We start from the raw sequence: 17,574 nt of genomic DNA, 5'->3' as shown, positions 1-17,574 counted from the left end.
GGAGACAGCGTGTGTCGCATATAACCGAAGCAATGCGAATGTCAGGACGACCACTAGATATTCCAAAATAAAGGTGTCTTCAGCAACACGGTGTGTTGCTACATTGAGTAAATGATAATCGCGATTGTCGACAGTCGTCAGGGGATAGGTTATGCCGGAATTATTATAGCCAGGTGACGTGGAGTTTGCTTACGTCTATAGTGGACCAAATAAAGTTGTTTCACTCACTCACTCACTTCTTAGATACAAACGAGATGGTATGGTACGGTTATAGACGCGCATACGCACAGGCGAAAAGAAAAAGGTAAATCGGGGAAATGAGCGCACTTGATAACATAAGGAGAAGACTTCGAAGCGGATGCATGTGCGTATAGTGTTCCAGAGGAAACCAATTTATAGGATATCTCACGTAAAAGGAATTTTTGTACGTAGTTCTCCCGTTACGAATTTCACTACCTTTCTTTTGCCTTGGGATATAAAAAAAATATGGCTTCAAATACCAGCAGAAAGTGTCATCACTAGCCTTTTCTTGTTGCCACGCGCACCACAGAGTTCATGCATTACCGCCACTTCCACTACCGTATCTCAACGGGCACAATGTTCTGAGCCAGGCCTAAAAAATAAATATATATGCAGGTGTAGGTACCCAGCCAGTAAGAAGCCATCCCGCGACATCCCTCCTCTCTCTCCCTGTGATCTTTGCTGCTTTCCCCTTTCCCATTCCCCCGGTGTAGGGTAGCCAACCGGACGTTATTTTGGTTAACCTCCCTGCCTTCTACTTTTCTCTTTCCTCCTCCATCCCGCGACACTGACCGTGTCACTCGCGCTATTTCCTCCAACTACGCATATTGTTGCAGCCGCATGACATATGTGTCTGTCTCACGGGTTTATACGCTGAGTACACAACAACGACTACGACGTCGACTATGACGACGACAACGACGACGACAACTACAACGACAGTTATATTGCAGAATTGTGCGAAAATAATGTCTCGCTATTGTCTCTGTATCTACCTAAACTGTGTAACATCTAGAGGTTCAGCTTGTCGAACCCGCGTTTTTCTTCCGAGCACAGGCAAATCAAAGCAACAGCGTGACATTCCGGCTGGATCGTGACAAGCCAGCAATCGGCTACACTAATGAGCCTTCTGTACACATGCACGCACGGTTTGCCAGAAAATTCCGAGATAGCGTGTCACCACGGAGGGTCAGCGGCTCCAGCTGCTGCGTGCAGTTTGATAACACTAATTGTTGGTCGCTGTACTGGGCGATTCATTTTGATAAAGTGCATTACCGCTTCAAAGTGGTCCGCACAGAAAGTGACAGCTATGTGAAAGCTGAGTGCATGTGTGTGTCCAAGCTCTGTATTCGCTGTGTATGCAGGCGATGTGTGCGAAAAGTGCATGTTACATTCTAAAAAAAAAAAAAAGATAGTCGGCATTGCGCCAAAGTGAATTTTATCTCTTGCGCAGGGTATTCTATAATTTCTGGGTCATAATGACAAGTATTCACGTCGCGCACAAATTTCCTGTCCAGAAAAAAAAGCTTATATAGAGAAGACACGCTCAACATATAGCCGCAGCTATTTCGCTTTTATTCTGTACGCTCTTTTGTTCGATGCGTCTGTTCTGTATCACCTTGTTACCAATTCTATAACTTGCGGGAACCGTATATAATAAAGGTCGACGAGGCACGTACAACGCCGAGCTTGGCAGGCATGCTTGGCACAAGGCATGCTTTAATCAAGCGCTTTCGGAGCCTGACAGGTTCGCCTCATTCGTTTTCGTTCGTCCCCATAAGCTTCGCAATCGTGCGGGCTGTCATTCAGCCTCGACTTCAAGAGAAACGTATCGCGCGAATGTACGCACGCGACAGCGCATAATGCTGTAGGCGCTAGGCAATCCGCGGCTCCGCCGCCTGTCAGATTCGAGGATGTCCTTATAGATGAACCTCTCCACTCTCCTCGTGCACACTACTTCGCGTACAGGTGCCTGTGCGTGCGTGCGTGCGTGTTTGTGGGCACAAGCACGTACGCATATACGAGTGCGTTATGGTACGTGTGCATGCGGACGTAATAACGCAGCCCATACCCATATCCGCCAGCACTATACGCCACCACTTCGACGTTGAAGATCTGACGTGCGCACATTATGCGACGTGCAACACAGCAGCGCAGGTCGATGCGCAAATTGCCTTGCCTATATAGGAGAGGAGGGAGCACCAGCCCCGTTAACGAGATGGCTCCGATGCCGCGCCGGGATTAAACCGCGACGATGAACGTTTGATTCGCGAGAACTGCGGAGCGCTTATTGAACGAACTCTCTCTTTGCCTCGTGCACTCTTTCGCTCAGCACTCACGCATAACACACCAAGCCTGCCTGGAGTGCGCAGCCAGCGCTCAGAGACACGCCAGCATGTACCGCGCCTCCGCCCCGGCATCATTTTAGAAGAGCACGCAATTCGGCCAGCGCATTCGGCATGTGGCTCACTCACTCGACGGTTCACAAAACAAAAAAATAGAGACGCTAAGCAAAACGTTTCAAGGCGTGCGCTGCTGTTTCTTCATTTCCGAAGGGGCGCGCCTCTTCGCTCCAAAAGCGTTCATTTTCATTTGGTCCCGAACGACGTCGTTCGCTTTCATCCTATTTTACGACGTCGACGATACCGCGCGGAGTCCGAGTTTCGAATTTGCTTTCACTCCCTTAAATTGCGCCTCCCCCGTCTCGCCGATATCGCTGACCCGCCGTGCTTATCGCGGTTGCGGCTGTCGCGTGCCACCCTCTTATACATATGCCTTCAATTCTCTCTCTCTCGTGTACAGCTGATGCAGCCGTTCGCCTTCGTGTCTATCGCTTGCACTGCGCGGGCCGGTCTGCGTGCATATACGTACGGGTTCTACGGCGGCGCAGCAGTGGCCGACGCTTAATTATGTTTGAATAATAGATTGAACGGCAGGCGCTGTTTGCTCTCGGCCGGACGCGAGCCGAGCTGCGTGACACGCCGTGCTCGGCCGCTGCGTTGCTGCGCGGGCTTGCCCGGCTACGCAGCCATTTGCATGAGCGCTGGGCCCGCTATGTACGCTGGGCTCGAGGAGAATTCGATTCGCCGCCGCCCTTCACTGGCGCTATACGAAAGCGCTCGCGGACTGTATACAGGCAAGCGTTTTGTGGGACCAGTGTGAACGACTGGTGCGGCTTTGCTTTCGCCGCGCAGTCTAAACAACTGTTTTCTTTCTCCTATATACTCTCGGCTGTATATGGCGGCAGTCACGACAAGCATGACAGTTTGAATCTTAAACATTAAAAAGACAGCCGTGGCTGTCTGTCGCCACGGATCGTCGCATCAATTGAAACGCAGACAAGCTGTAGGGCGTTCTTTCCTCTCCGATTTCGCCATGCGGTTAGTGTAACGTCAGCGTGATTTCGTCTTGTATACACACTTGGCACGAGACCCGGCCATATAGCATCGTTGGCGACCGGATAAGTAGCGGCGCAAGATTGTGTTCCTCGAGTTATTATTTGTGAAAGGTGTTCTATACTTTGTAATTGCTTCGCGTTTCAGTTGTCCACGACGCTGCACATTTCTTGTGGGTGATTGTGTAGAGCTATGCATGCTGTACTTGACACACTCAAAGTTTGCACATCTCGTCATACTCTGGGTGGAGTTAATTCCCCCATTTCTGTACAACATGCGTCCAGAAACAAGCTTCGCAATTGTTGCAATAGTCAGCTTTCGAAACACCTCGCAGAATGAAGGCAGTAGAAGCGTGATTGCGTGTGCATCGCACGTGTTTGTGTGTTACTCAAGCAGCTGAAACACGTTAATGACACTTGGCATAAGTTTTCTTACACGAGCCCTGTGTTGCTAGGTTACAGGTATGTCGAGCTAGCGGGATTTGTATTATTCGCTGCATAGATCCAGAGAGGGACTGAAACTACAGAAATAAAGACAGACGAACAATTTCGACGCCTCCACAAAAGGATTATCTATTGGAAACGTTACAAAATCAGAAGAGTATAGGCTTGGGATGGTTGGTAAAACATAGTTGCACTGGAAGCGTCCATGGCGCGCTATGCTTCCAGTGTAGTTACAAAATCAGCTGTATTTTTCGCGATGAAGGCTAAAATTAATATGATGGCAGGATTGTGGAGGTCTGCGGCGATTCCGAGCCCCCAATGGCGACCTATGACACTGACATTCCTGTCTACACTAGACTGTAGCCTCAGACTCCTCCTACTACGGCACAACATGACACAATGACAACGCTCTCTATATGATGAAGGCCGGGCGGGGGGTGGGGGGCAAGGGGGGCTAATGGGCGAGGGTGTCTTATGCATGGGAGGATGGATCAATGAATAGATGAACGTATCGAGCAATTGAAGCACCCAAACAAATATTGTCGCAGGAGGAGGCACGAAAAGACCCGTATTCGTTTTTTCACGGAGCCACAGCGCGCTTCCAGTTCCACGCATTCACTCCTCTCAGTCGATGCACTGAAACCACACCCTCCTCGTTTCCCTTCTTGCCCTGTGTGTGTGTACAGACGCGGCGTGTCGTTTCCATCGAACGCGCCTGTAGATCCGCCAGAATTCACGCTGAACATCAAGTGCATGCGTGCAGGCCATCGCTGGGATTCCGCGGAGAGCACACGATCGATAGCGTGCTCGCCGTGCTTCTCAAAGAATAAAGGAAGAGTCGCCCGAGTCGCGGATTTTCTCACAATCTCGGCGTCCGGAAGCCAACCCCTTCTCCTCTCACCTCACTCAACTGCCTTGCTTTATTCCCGTCTTTTGGAAGGGGCAAAAAAGATGGAAAGAAAATCAGCGAACAGGCGCCAGAGCCCATCCACGACGCTAAGACACCGCAGCGCGCTGTGCGGCTCATCTCACCCCTCGCAGAGACGGAGAACGTTCTCGTGTGTGACATGCCCGCGCACATGTTTACGCCCTTCGTGGCTCACGCGCTTCCAGAGAGTCGTGCATCGGACGGTGCTACTCCTCTCCCGTGCCGGCAGAGCCCTCGGACCATTCAGGCGTCTCCACTGACTGCCTACAGCCGCCGTACTTGTACGCCGTTCGCGCACGCTCGTCTGGCGGCTGCCGCCGAGAACCGCCTACAAAGTTTCTTTCCCGCATCGCACGTCGTGCTTACGCTAGGATGCTACTACGCAGGGAAGAAGGAGGGATGAGGGAAGAGAGGGCGGGGGGTATGCGCAGCGGAAGAAGGGAAAACGAGGCAGCGCCAGCGATTGAAACGTCTTCGCACGCTGCCCGCTCGCTAGCTAGCCTTCTCGCAACTGCCGCTCGCGTCCGAGCGCTAATGCGCTTCGCCGGACACTCACAGCCGCATTCCACGCCGCTGCCATACCGCGGACAAGGAGCGCGCGAAGCAGGCTGGCCGCTTCTTCTCAGGCGTGTTACGCCCGCTTTCTTTTGCCAGCGCTGCTCTCTCTTCTTGTTTCCCGTATCGAGGCCGCGCAAGACGCCGGCGTTCCTCCGCGACGTGTGAAAGGAGGAAGGGAGAGAGAGAGTGAGGAGGAGGGGTACTTCAGGCGCAAGCCGGGAGCACAGCAGACGCACACCGAATCTTCTTCTTTTTCCCTCTGGTTGCGTGCCTCCTGCTTGCCCAGCATGGACGGCGCCACTGCCGCCGATCTGTCCGTCCATCCATTCCCCCTCACACCCGCGGGCGAGGGGCAATCAAAAGTGCATGTGTCATTGTCAGGCGCGGGCGGGCGCCTTATTGACGGACCGCGTCCGGATCCATGACAATGGCGCCCCCGCCGGAGCCGCTGCGCGCTAACACGGCCGGCGCGCGCTGACCGCTCGCTCGTCACGCCGAGGAGCCAACAATGGGCTCCCCCCCCCCCCACCCCCCCACCTCCGAGGATCCGGCGAGGAGCCTTTTATTCTCGGTTCCCACACCGAGGGCGGGATGCCCGCTATATTACAGCAGCGGCGAAGAGCCATATTCGATTACGCGCGCCGCTGCGGCTAAGCAGGCGACCCGGATGCTCGTGCTTACCCCCGCACGCGATCGCGGATTTCGGCCTTCCTTCGTCCGTGCGCCGTTCGACCGGACGGCGCCGGCGTCCTCTGGCCTCGTAGCGATCGGAGCGTTTCCCCGTGCGCCACGGTTTTTCTTTTTCTTGGGGTAAAAGCAGACCAATAACAAGAAATGAACTCAAGCAGGAAGCCGTCCGTTCTTTGAAATGTGAACGTGTACTGTCTCTTTAGATGATTTAGGAAAGGTAAGGAATATTTAATTTAGAGTGCATGAAATGTACAATGTGGTATGAAGGTATGTAAAATTCGCTGCATTTAGATCGGCTAGAAGATTTCAGATGCGCTGACCGGTACTCTTGCACCGGTACCGTACCGGTACTTCTTGCAGTGGATGAAGAAGCTCTCGAACCACGGAGGCCGTACGATGAATTCAAATAGAGCTACTCTTACATGGCTTTAAACTCTCCTCCGCCTAAGAATAATTATGTCGCATAGCTCTGTGGACTGTCACAGTTATGTCGCACGGACAGCCCAAGGGAGGGGGGGGGGGTTTCTTACGACATATTCCTACGAGACTTACAAGACATCCAATCGCCTCTTATTCAGCCTTGACTGTCACTGAGCAACCTGTAATGCTTTAGTCCAGCTCCAGGCTCACCTTCACATTAATGCACCATCGTCCCGCTTGGAGTGTCTTCGTAACACCCCACATGGCATACCATTGCGCAGCTGTTGAAAACTAGTCGCTAAGATTGTTAACTCTCTGAACACTGCCATCTGCAAGAACCATCCCAAGGCATCCGACCCGGATGCAGCGAGCTCTTCGGTGTCTTTCAGAGGTATTATTGGTTGATCGCTTGTCTATAGTGAGGGTCAGGCACGTTCAATCTTTGCTGATGTGCATTATTTATTATGACCTATAGATATTTTCATTTGGCGAGACAGATTACCTCTTCTCTGGACTTGCATACGTGAGTAAGCACCTGTGCTGCCGTAGCTGCAGTGCTTTTGAGGGGAGCTCATGCGGGCTCACAACAGTTCCAGACAGCATTAATGTGACTGCGAGGCAGCTCTCATCGGCAAGGTCTTTATAAGGACGCTTAGCAGTGTGATGTTTAATTTATTGGTGAAAAACACACCTAAATAATTCCGACGTACACTCTCCATCACCTACTGAAAGAAGCAAATCCCGGACGTAGGCTTCTCCCTACATTCTCTCTTGATGTAGTATAGCCAGCTTTAAAGGCATTAACGTGCGTGCAGACACCTTCTCAATCTGTGATCCCGGATATATGTGTGAAGAAGAAAGGTGGAACAACAGATAGTGAACACAAAGGAGCCTATAGGATTAATTATTTCTTTTTTATTTAATTATCATATATAAATGATAAAGGAGAATGAAATTGAGGAAATGACTTGAGTAAAAAATAAGATAAATCTGTCGATACATTTCGAATTTGAATACCGCACACGTCCTATAGCTGTGCACGCATATAGAAAATGTGAACATTTGATGAAAACGCCATAAACCTCACGAGAAATTTTACACGATGTCCCCTGTTGTTAAAAAATGGGTATATACAGCGGTTCCCTCTTACATTAGCGCAACAGGCCTTAAAGGTGCCACTGTACTCTTTGAGGCAACTAAGATAGCACCGAATGTGTTGGAGGCTGTCTATCTCACGCATGTGTAAGTCTCACCTTTCTTTCTGTTCTTCCTTTTTCTTTTGATCATCTAGGTGACTGACCAACTAGCACTTTCTCCCGTGAACCCTTTGCTTTGTTCCCCTTTTTCCCTGAGTACACCTCCAGTTCCGTTAAGAGGGTTCACAAGACGATGTCCCTCATTAAACAGCGTGCTCATTGCGGGTGCAAAACAGCAGCTGGTTCGCGCGTATACATACCTCTCTGTCAATCACAGCGAGACCAATTGAGTAACATGCACCTGCGAACACGCTCGGCTGAACCAGTGCCGTACAGCGGTGACACGCCTTCGAGTAAGCGCAGTGGGAACGCATCTATCGGGCGAAAGTGCCGGGCCTCTCGATTGCGTAGTCAAGAGACGGAGTCTTTTGAGGAGGGGAGGGGGGGGGGGGTGCAATCCTCGCGACGCGGCGAAACGCGGAAGGGGCTGCCTGCCGCTCGTCGTGTGCTCGCGCTCGAAGGAGCTTTTGCCACCGCGCCTCGTCACTCGTGGCAGGCGTGCGCGCGCGCGAGAGAGGCCTCACTCGAGGCGCGCGGAGCCATGCACAATGGAATTCCCCGCTGCGAGGCGAGCAGCGCGAGCAGCAGCGGCGTCGGTGACAGGCTGTTTGCGCAGGGGCCGGGCTTCAGGGCGCATTGTGCTGCCAAGCCGCACAATGGGCGGCCACAATGTGCGACCGCGACGGGAGCAGCCATTCGGGGGTGAGCATGCTCGCACGCGCCGGCAGCATCATTGCGGCGTTGTACGTACACACATATATAGATAGATACGTACAAGTGCCGGCAAGGCAATGCATGCATCGGCGTGTATACGCACGTATATATGTGTGTTCGCGTACACGGCGGGCTTCCTTTGTTAGGCACGCCGAGAGACGGAAAGCATAAAGCACGCACGTATATACCGGAGGTACGCGTTTAGCGCGGTTACGCTTGTGCGAGCGCGGAAGGAGCTGCGTGCGTATACGTGCGCCGGTGCCTCGTTCATGAAGCGCCTCGTTTACCGCTCTCGCATGTGCGCGTTTGTTCACGACGTTGGTACCCTCGCTGTGACCGAGATTACCGCTGGTTGACATCAACTAACCGTCACTGTCCGCTCATTTCTGGTTGTTTGGACTGCGCAATGCAGCACATCCGGGGCTGCTCTACCGCATGGCAGGTCACATCACCAGTGCCACGTCGTAGGGATTTGAAGGAACCAGCTTCGTCTTCGAAACGACGCAGTGAATCTCGGACGAAAAGTTTTCGCAGCAGTGCGGATTATGATGACCACGACGAAGGCGACGACCAAACGCGGTAAACGAGGACTAGAAGCGGAAGGATAATGGGAGAAGTGACGAGGGCTGTGACAGCCGTTTACATTTTAAGGAGAACGAAAGCAATAAAGACGACTGTCACGACCTCCGCAATGAAAAACTGCCAAGCGCTATAAGCGACGCTGCAGCACAGATACTCTCCCCGTATTTGCAAACAAGCTGTGACAGGAGTTTCTTTCCGACTCCGAGGAATGGCGCGCAACGACGTTTCGCCACAGAAGCAGTCAGTGTGCTTTTAAATAACACTTCTCGGCAATTCCCCTGAGGAAGAGTCTTTTGAGAAACTTTGTTTCACTCCGTTGTCTTTGTGTACGCGGAAGGTTTCTGAGCCCGCATTCACAAAAAGTGTTTACGCCAGAACTAGTTGTTCGTATAAGAGCATATATTCCGGCCAATCGTGCTGCTGGACATAGCGAAAGTAACGGCGGCCTATGACAAAGACGACTGCCAAACTATAAGTTTCGCGAATTCGGCTCCTGGTCACAATAAGTCATAGCATAAGATAGGGAGAACATAATGGCGCTGAACTAAAACCCTCGCATAAGAAGAAAACAGAAAGATGAGTAGTACACTCTGAAATAGTTTGTCCATGCACCGTCTGAAGCCTCTTATGTAAGGACACAATCGCACATATACATGTGCATGTATCGGCGATACAATTCTCACATCACATACATAATATAGCTGAGTGCAGTATATATAGCTGTATATTTGAGTGTAGCGCTCGTTTGTGTTTGATTTGTATGCGAATGTCTCAGTTGACACACACACACACACACACACACACACACACACACACACACACACACACACACACGCACGCGCACGCGCACACGCGCACGCACACGCACACGCACGCGCGCGCGCGCACGCATGCACGCACGCACGCACGCACGCACGCACACACACACAAAGAATAGCGTCGAAGCCACTGCGCATGGGTGAGACGCAAACTGTGTTTGGGTTTTGCGTCGGGCACGCTATTTCACTGATTTAGCGGGAGCCCCAAAAGTTGCCGCAAAAGATTTGCGTAAACAAACATGGCGGCATGCTCCCATCGAAGCGACGGCTCTAACTTAGCGCCAAACTGGGTTCGATTCGTGGTAACGCGTGAAGTTCGCAAGCTAGGAGGAGTGACTGCGGTTATCGCTTTCTCTCAACTAGCGTGTGTTATGAAGATTGATTAATTAGACGCCGATGATTCCGAATTCGATTGTGGATTTTATGGCTCGTAGGCCTAACACGGCTTAGCTTGGCTGGTGAAGGCACGTAAAGTTGGTTACTCAAAACTAAGCACAACTAATCGTTTGCTGCTTACAGAATAACCTCTAAATTGTAGTTAAAGGCTAATACACGAAAGTAAAAATTGATATTCTCATCATAAGATGGTATATTTTATTTTATTATTTCTAATAGCTTTTCTTTGACGCCGTAGTGGCGCTGTCAGCGCAAGACGCTATCCGCAAACGCAAAGCCCTATTCTAAAGCTCTTCACTCCTGCGTTCCCCAACGCTAACACCCGCAAAGCTCTTTTGGGCCCCAAACTATTGGGGCCCCTATTCTAAAACTCTCTGATGACGATACGGCGATCAACCGAGCAGAGCGCTTATGATCATTGAGCAGCGGGGGACAAGGTATAGAAGAGGACGTCGGAAATGTGTGGGACAAAAAAAAGCATGAAAGATGCAACTGGCAAAATAGCGCAGAAGTGTAAATAGGCAGAGGCGAACCGGCGCTCACTCGGGTGATTTCGGGCCGAAGCGTTACAAGTGTGTCCGCGCGTGCTCGCTGAGGCGGGGCTTTCGGAAGGCCAGGTGCGCGCGATCAAGGGGCGCCTTTGACCTCCGATCTTCTCGACGCAGGGTCGCTTTGCCGGCGGCACGCATCAAAGGCGCGCATGCGCACTCGCTGCGCAAGCACTCGTGGGTCGACCCGCCGCCGCCACCTCTCGGTGCGCTGCAGGCGCCCTGTATGCTTAGCGGGCGCCCATTGGCCGCGCGCGCGTGCATTGAGTCGCCATATACCACCGGCAAGTGTTGCCCAACGGTGCCCGTTGCACCGGGCCGCACGTCTTTTTTTTTTTTTTTTCTTGTATCCTCTCGTCGTCTTTGGCTCACGAGCGCGCTTATGCGACGCGCTGCTGAATGGGAGACCGGTCAGCCCGCATCGTCCGCGCGCGGAGTGGACCTTTCGCGCGAGTCGGGCGCACCTGCTTTGAACGCGGGCGCGACTCGCGCACACAGGAAACGCGGCGGCGCCCCTTTGAAGACGCCGGAGATGAAGAAGACAGAGAGAGAGATAGCGGTCTTGGAAGACGAGCGCGTCGGACACCGTTGTATTGTCGGAACAGCGGGGTTTGTCGCCAGTACGACGCAGCCCGACAGGTGACCGAAGTTCCAGCTTTGGGAGAACTATATAGTGAAGCACAGCGACGCGTTTTCTTTCTTCTTTATCCGAGGCGGTCGCGTGTGAGCTGTAAAAAACTTAGTACCAAGAAAGAAAGAAAGAAATGACAGGCGGCGGAAGTTCTCTGCGGGTATTACCGTCACTTGTGTGTATGCACACGTCCAGAGATTTGTTGCTGTAGCGCTTTTAGCTGAAGTTTCTGTGACTTTCGAATCATTAATCACAACGTGGCGCTTCACGTGAAGAGAAATTTCATTGTACGCTTGCGAGCACGAAGGGTTGTAAGCTGTCCAGTGAGCGCAGGCAATGTCCCTTTGAGTTGCGCATGATGGGGAAAGAGAGAACAGTTGAAAATAAGCACCCCCAATATTTCTTTTTCGCAGTTCTGTGGATTACAAGCAGTGCGCTGACTTCGGACTGCTGCGAGCCGCTTCGACGCTCATAGCGCTTCCTGCGATAACATACAGGTCACTGTTTGCTCAATGCGCATTTCCTATACAGTGAAGGCATGACCTCGTATTGCAGGAAACTCGAGCACTCTGAGTATCACTGGCTGGCGTTCATTGAAACGGATACAAGGGAATGTGGTATTAACAATTAAATTATTGGGTTTTAACTGCCAAGACCACGATCTGATTATGAGGCACACCGTAGTGGGGGACACCGCATTAGGTTTAACCACCTAGGGTTCTTTAACGTGCAGTCAGTGCACGATACACGGACGTTTTTGCATGTTGCCCCCACCGCAATGCGGCCGCGAGGCTGGGAGTGTACAATGAACGTTGCCAAATGACAGTTGCCTACGTGAGAATGTAGATAGCATCATAGTAAACTGAGCTGAAATTAGAGGTCAGGATTTGGCGATATTATACGAGGGACGTTCCGAAAGTAAGTTTCGTCATTTACTTTCCTACGGAATCTTTACTGCCAAAAAATATATATACACCATGCCATCATGAACTGTACACCTTGCAGTATTTTTCCACATAGTCCCCACCGACATTGAAATATTTGTCGTAGGGTGCTATCAGTTTGAAGGAGCCACTCTGGTAAAACTCGGTGCCCTACGATGCAAGGCCTGAGAGACATGACCTCTTCACCATACACGATATGTAGGCGTTCTCGGATGGCGGACACACTAGTCCCACATGTCCATCCATATATGAATGGACATGTGGGACTAGTGTGTCCGGTATACCGGATAACAGCATGCACTCCCATTGCCGACCGCGTTGTCAGCTCGAGTCTGTCTGCCATCGTGATTTGTACTCGCACAACCTCGGGCACGCCGGTGTGCTGCCACTCTCTCTTCTTCGGCGCTCTGCGATGCGTCATTCCTCCTCCACTGACGCTCCTTCCGTGGTTGAACCAGCAACGTGCGTGGATTCTTATGGAGATTGTTTATTTCACCTGGTGCACCATCTTTCCTTTAAAAGAAATGACGAAACTTATTTTCGGAATGTCCCTCGTACATGCTTGTCTCACTTCAGGATTTGCAGCAACGCGTGGTTTGACAGGTGATATGGGGAAGCGCATGTCGAAGTGATTGAGAAAAGCGGAAGCATACCAGTACACTATGTATGGCTGTTCTGTTCCGTGTATATTCCAGTCCCACAATCAATCAATCAATCAATCAATCAATCAATCAATCAATCAATCAATCAATCAATCAATCAATCAATCAATCAATCAATCAATCAATCGTTGGCTAAGGTGGTGGTGGAATGACATAATGGAGCCCAATTTTATGGGCATATAACCCTTGTACGATCGTGTACGCGGTCCAAGAAATTCCTCGTGCTGAATGTCTGTTGAAAATGCAACAGATGAAATGTCGTTAGTTACCTACGTAAACAAAAAAGGAATCTAAAAGAACGATTTCAGTTGGGCTGAAGGTGCTATAAGAAAACCAGGCTACTCGAGGATTAGGTGACGAGTAAATTTTCAGAGATATTGTTGCAGTTCCCACACGATGCAAAGCTGCACAATTTTTGTCATATTTCTTTTCTTTTTTTTCCTATTACGACTGACAGGAAACAGTGCAAAATGTGTATACTGCCTGCATCTTAGACTATGCCGCTAAAACTCACGATGCCAGAAGAGTTGTTTAAAATAATTCGTATAAATGTCATTTGTAGTTTCCCAATTTGTAAGACTCAAGAAAGGAATGGGAAGCATCGAAAAGTCTATGCCTACGAAAGCTGGTTTGAGGCTTTGCCTCTTTAACGAAGCGATAATATCGAGACGTCATGGTGAGTATAAGGTAAAGCAAATCACGTAATTGAGCCTATAGTTAGCTGGTAATTAAACTAAACTAAATGTTACGCGCTGTAAAATGCTCTAACGGTCCTTCCTTTGTGCTTTTGTTGGTATACACAGTCGTACACAACCTAGAGCCTTGCGTGAAAGTGTGTTGTTTGGCATCCTTGTGTAAAAGATCTCTGAAAATTTATTGACGCTGTCTACCGTACTTGAGCAGCATTTCTGGTGACAGATGAGATCAACCATAGGATCACCGATTTTCGTGCCATATCTTTTTCTATTTTAGGGGATCTAATCAATTTATGGACTTCATTTTAATATAAAAGTTGGAAGTCGAAGTTAAACGGTTAGATGCGGCCGCATGAGTTGAGCGTTGTTTTCTTTTCCCTCTGTCTTTATTTATTTTATTTGTTGTTTTAATTTTGTGGCACTCTGCAAACTCAAACCAATGATTGCCAATAAGATTTAGAACCCTTACGCGGGGGTCTTTGTATATGAATTATACAATCGCATATACAATCTACATTTTTTTGCGTATAATAAAACGCTTATCAGTTCATTGTGCCCGGTAACACCGTTCGGCGCTATTGTTATTTGCCGTTGCTCTAATATAAATGTGCTACCAACAAATATCTTGAGCACGGTTGACCGCAGATACCTCGGTGTTAAATGTACAACTGTGTTTGGTTGACCTGATCAATCCCCTACGAGGAGCACTTTTAACGAGAGCATAAAAAAGTTCGTTGACAAAAGTAGGGTAAACCGTATGCTACGTTCTTAAAAAAAAAAAGAGCAAGAAAAAAATGTTTCTTTAAATTCTGTGGTCTTACGAGCCAAAACCACGATCTGATTATGAGGCACGCCGCATGGGACCGACTCGGGATGAATTTTGACCTCCCGCGGGATTCACGAACGCATACCAATGCACGCGGTATACCAGCGTGTTTTGCATTATGCCTTCATAGGAATGCGGCCGCCTCGAGGTCACGGGTTCGACCCCGTGGCCTCGAGCTCGGCAGCGCAACGCCATAGCCACTGGACTATACCGCTGTGGGTCGCTATGCTCTTTTCATTCATGCAAAGAAAAGAAATACGCACCCATACAAGCACGCAGCAAACAGCCGACTTGATCAAATCATAGGTTGGCCACGAGCCGACCCAGGCTTCGACACGGGGCGATCCGGTACAGTCGAGCGCATTGCGGCTTCTGATTCTCTTTGAAAAGCCGCCTTCTTGGGCATCAGTCTAAAAGCCAGAGCGCATATATCGAGGATGCGGCTTTATTTACTTGGTTATGTCGGCTCTCTTGCCGCGATTGTATCGCCGGCCTTGTAGTCAAGAGAACTGTGATGACGCGCAGACTGAGTTTGAACAAACGTTGGGGCAGCGAAATGGCTGCAGCCCTTCATAATACAATGCAAAGCAGCGCGGGATACCGTATATCAGCGGCACAAATAATGACATGCCGAAAAAAGCACCTCGCAAACTGCGACTCGGCTTTTTTTGCACTGCGCGCACGACCTGTTTAGCTATGTGTAGGTGCGGTGAGTGACAACAAGAAATGGGATCGAAAACAATCGCAGCCACGTTCCTCGTAGTTTTCGAGTATAGCGCGCAGGTCATTGGTCGAATCCACAGGCACGATGAATATACAGACATGACAGTCGAAACAGCCTGAGGCATGCATGTACAGGTGATAAATACGCGCCGGCCAAGCGTTAGGACGGTGTCGATCGAAAACACGCTTTTTCCCTCTCGCGGCTGCTGCTTTTCTGTTTTGTTTTCTTTTTCCCGCCTGCTAGACAATGGATTTGTATGGAAGATTCTGCAATGCAGCTGCGTCATCCAGCGACTGTATGCGTGCAGCTTCACGGTCATAGCCATGCCGAATCTCTCGCTCGGTCAGGTTGTGGTAAGATTGCACTCCTTGATTGCAGCTGCGCCTTTCTGTTTTTCCTCTATAGTGTGAACAATTCTGCACGGTGCTGACGGCGCTACTCCCTGCGATTCCGTTGTCAATGTTTGACAAGGGTTCCCATTTCAATGAGCATCTAGAATATCATATTTTTCTTGCAATGGCTCACTCACTAGAACGTGACTATCATTTTCGTTTTGTGTGTAATATACGAAGAGGCATAAGCACCCATAAGAAAATTTTTCTCGAACACTCAGCATGACTGTCAGAAAAAGAAAAAGAAAGTCAGCTATATTCCCTTTTATGCCACGTTTATTGTTTTTGAGACACCGTCATTGATCTTATATTTTTCTTGCTTTTCTGATAAAGCCCTTTTTTTTTGCATTGTTTAACTCAGAGGCTCACGTGTTGATCATCGTATACAGCTATAGCTGTCGCGCATGCGTATGTTTATTTGTGTTAAGCTGGGCGCCAGCTTGGTGTGCGCGTATCATTCTAACATTTATTTTGAGGTCGTAAGTTACGGGCGATTGTACCACTGAGGATCTGTCGCCTACTTTTGAAACGTACGAGATGTCCAAATAACCTGTTGACTGCCACTAGGCATGACAATCGAACTGCGCAATTTGATGAGGTGAATAGCCCCAAAAAACAAAGAAAAAAAATTCGCCACGCTAACTCACAAATGGATAAAACGGCTTAGGAGGTGCTCTTGCATTTGTTACACCTTCCTATCGTTGCCCTTATCATACATCACCGACTACGCAACCTAACCGCTTCATTTTGCGTGTCGCCTGAGGTCTGGCACAGTGGAACGAGACATCCTATTTAGTTTTATGTTACCAACCGTCTTTTCATTTTCGTTTTAGCAACAACGATTACTACGAGGTCTTTATCTGCGCCTTCTCTGATGAAAGTAGTCTCTTAGAGTAACCGCCACTAACATGCGTCGATAATCAAAATATAAGCGAACAGGTAGTGCGGCCGTCGGTGCAGTATATAAACTAAACCTTCGGCCTTGTTCGACAGCTTCCGTAACGATCTCACAACTTACCTACAACTACCGCTGAACCTCTCGCTTGTCTTGTTTTTTAACCTCCCTTTTACAGCATATAAACCATCCTGCGAGTGCCTCCCTGCCCATGTTCCGTACAAACCATATTCAGCCGCCTATACTATACTGTACAGCGGGGAGTAATTATTCTTAACCGCGGGGCTAATTCGATTTCGTAGCGCTGATACGATCGAGTCGCGACGGCCCACCCGAAACCAGTTTTCAATTTTCTCTTCCTCGAGACGATGCAGCGGGTCCGGCGCATGCATACTTGCGGAGTCAAGTTCCTGTCCTCGTGCCTTCTTGTGTATATATATATATATATTCCGTCCGGGCAGAAATTGAGATGGAGAACTGCATGCACCCGCGCGCTTTGAGAACGCATCAACGGCGTCGCGCTACCCGATATTACCGCGGCCTCACCGTCCTACGTAATCAGCGATGGATCGGTCAAATCCCACCTCGTCCTGTTTGCATGCGTAAGGTTAGAGTGAGGGAAAGGGAGTGAGTATGATGAAGAGAAAGGTCCAACGACGTGCAAAAAAAAAAAAAAAAAGAAAAAGACAAATACGCACGCACACTCGCACCAAAAGCAAACTCGTCTTTACTCGTTGGTCGCTCTCGTAAAATTCCTCACACCGACAGCTCGAACCCGCGAGCACTGCCTGCCTGCCTGCCCGAACGTCGATTATAATCGACGGCGTAAACGACAATCCCAGCTTTCTGCATATATCCTCAGTCCCTATACGGAGATTGGGATAAAGAAACGCGTCGTTTCGTCGAGATCTTCGTTTTTTAAAGATGGATGCAGCGCGGAAAGCTCGCACGCCGACAAAAAGAAAGAACGAGGGAAAGAAACGGAAGCGCACGGAGGCAAAGCCAGCGTCAACGAGGCGGCACTGTCGGACGGATC

General features: G+C 49.8%; 1 protein-coding gene across 4 annotated transcripts in view; it reads right to left on the bottom strand.

Annotated features, from left to right (window-relative positions):
- Positions 1-17,574, bottom strand: part of LOC142583058 (paired box protein Pax-6-like) — a 218,037-nt gene that overhangs the window by 140,371 nt on the left and 60,092 nt on the right. For 3 of the 4 annotated variants that reach the window (XM_075693332.1, XM_075693334.1, XM_075693335.1), the window contains exon 1: positions 14,791-14,944. The exons of the other annotated variant lie outside the window; for it this stretch is intronic. The gene's annotated coding sequence lies outside the window, so the exon portion shown is untranslated. Of the gene's footprint in view, positions 1-14,790; positions 14,945-17,574 lie in introns of those variants that run through there. 4 annotated transcript variants of the gene reach the window in all.

This window comes from Dermacentor variabilis, chromosome 5 (assembly GCF_050947875.1).
Source record: "Dermacentor variabilis isolate Ectoservices chromosome 5, ASM5094787v1, whole genome shotgun sequence".
Classification (NCBI taxonomy): Eukaryota; Metazoa; Arthropoda; class Arachnida; order Ixodida; family Ixodidae; genus Dermacentor; species Dermacentor variabilis.
The sequence above is the reverse complement of the archived record's forward strand: the minus strand, read 5'-3'. Positions and strand labels throughout refer to the sequence as shown.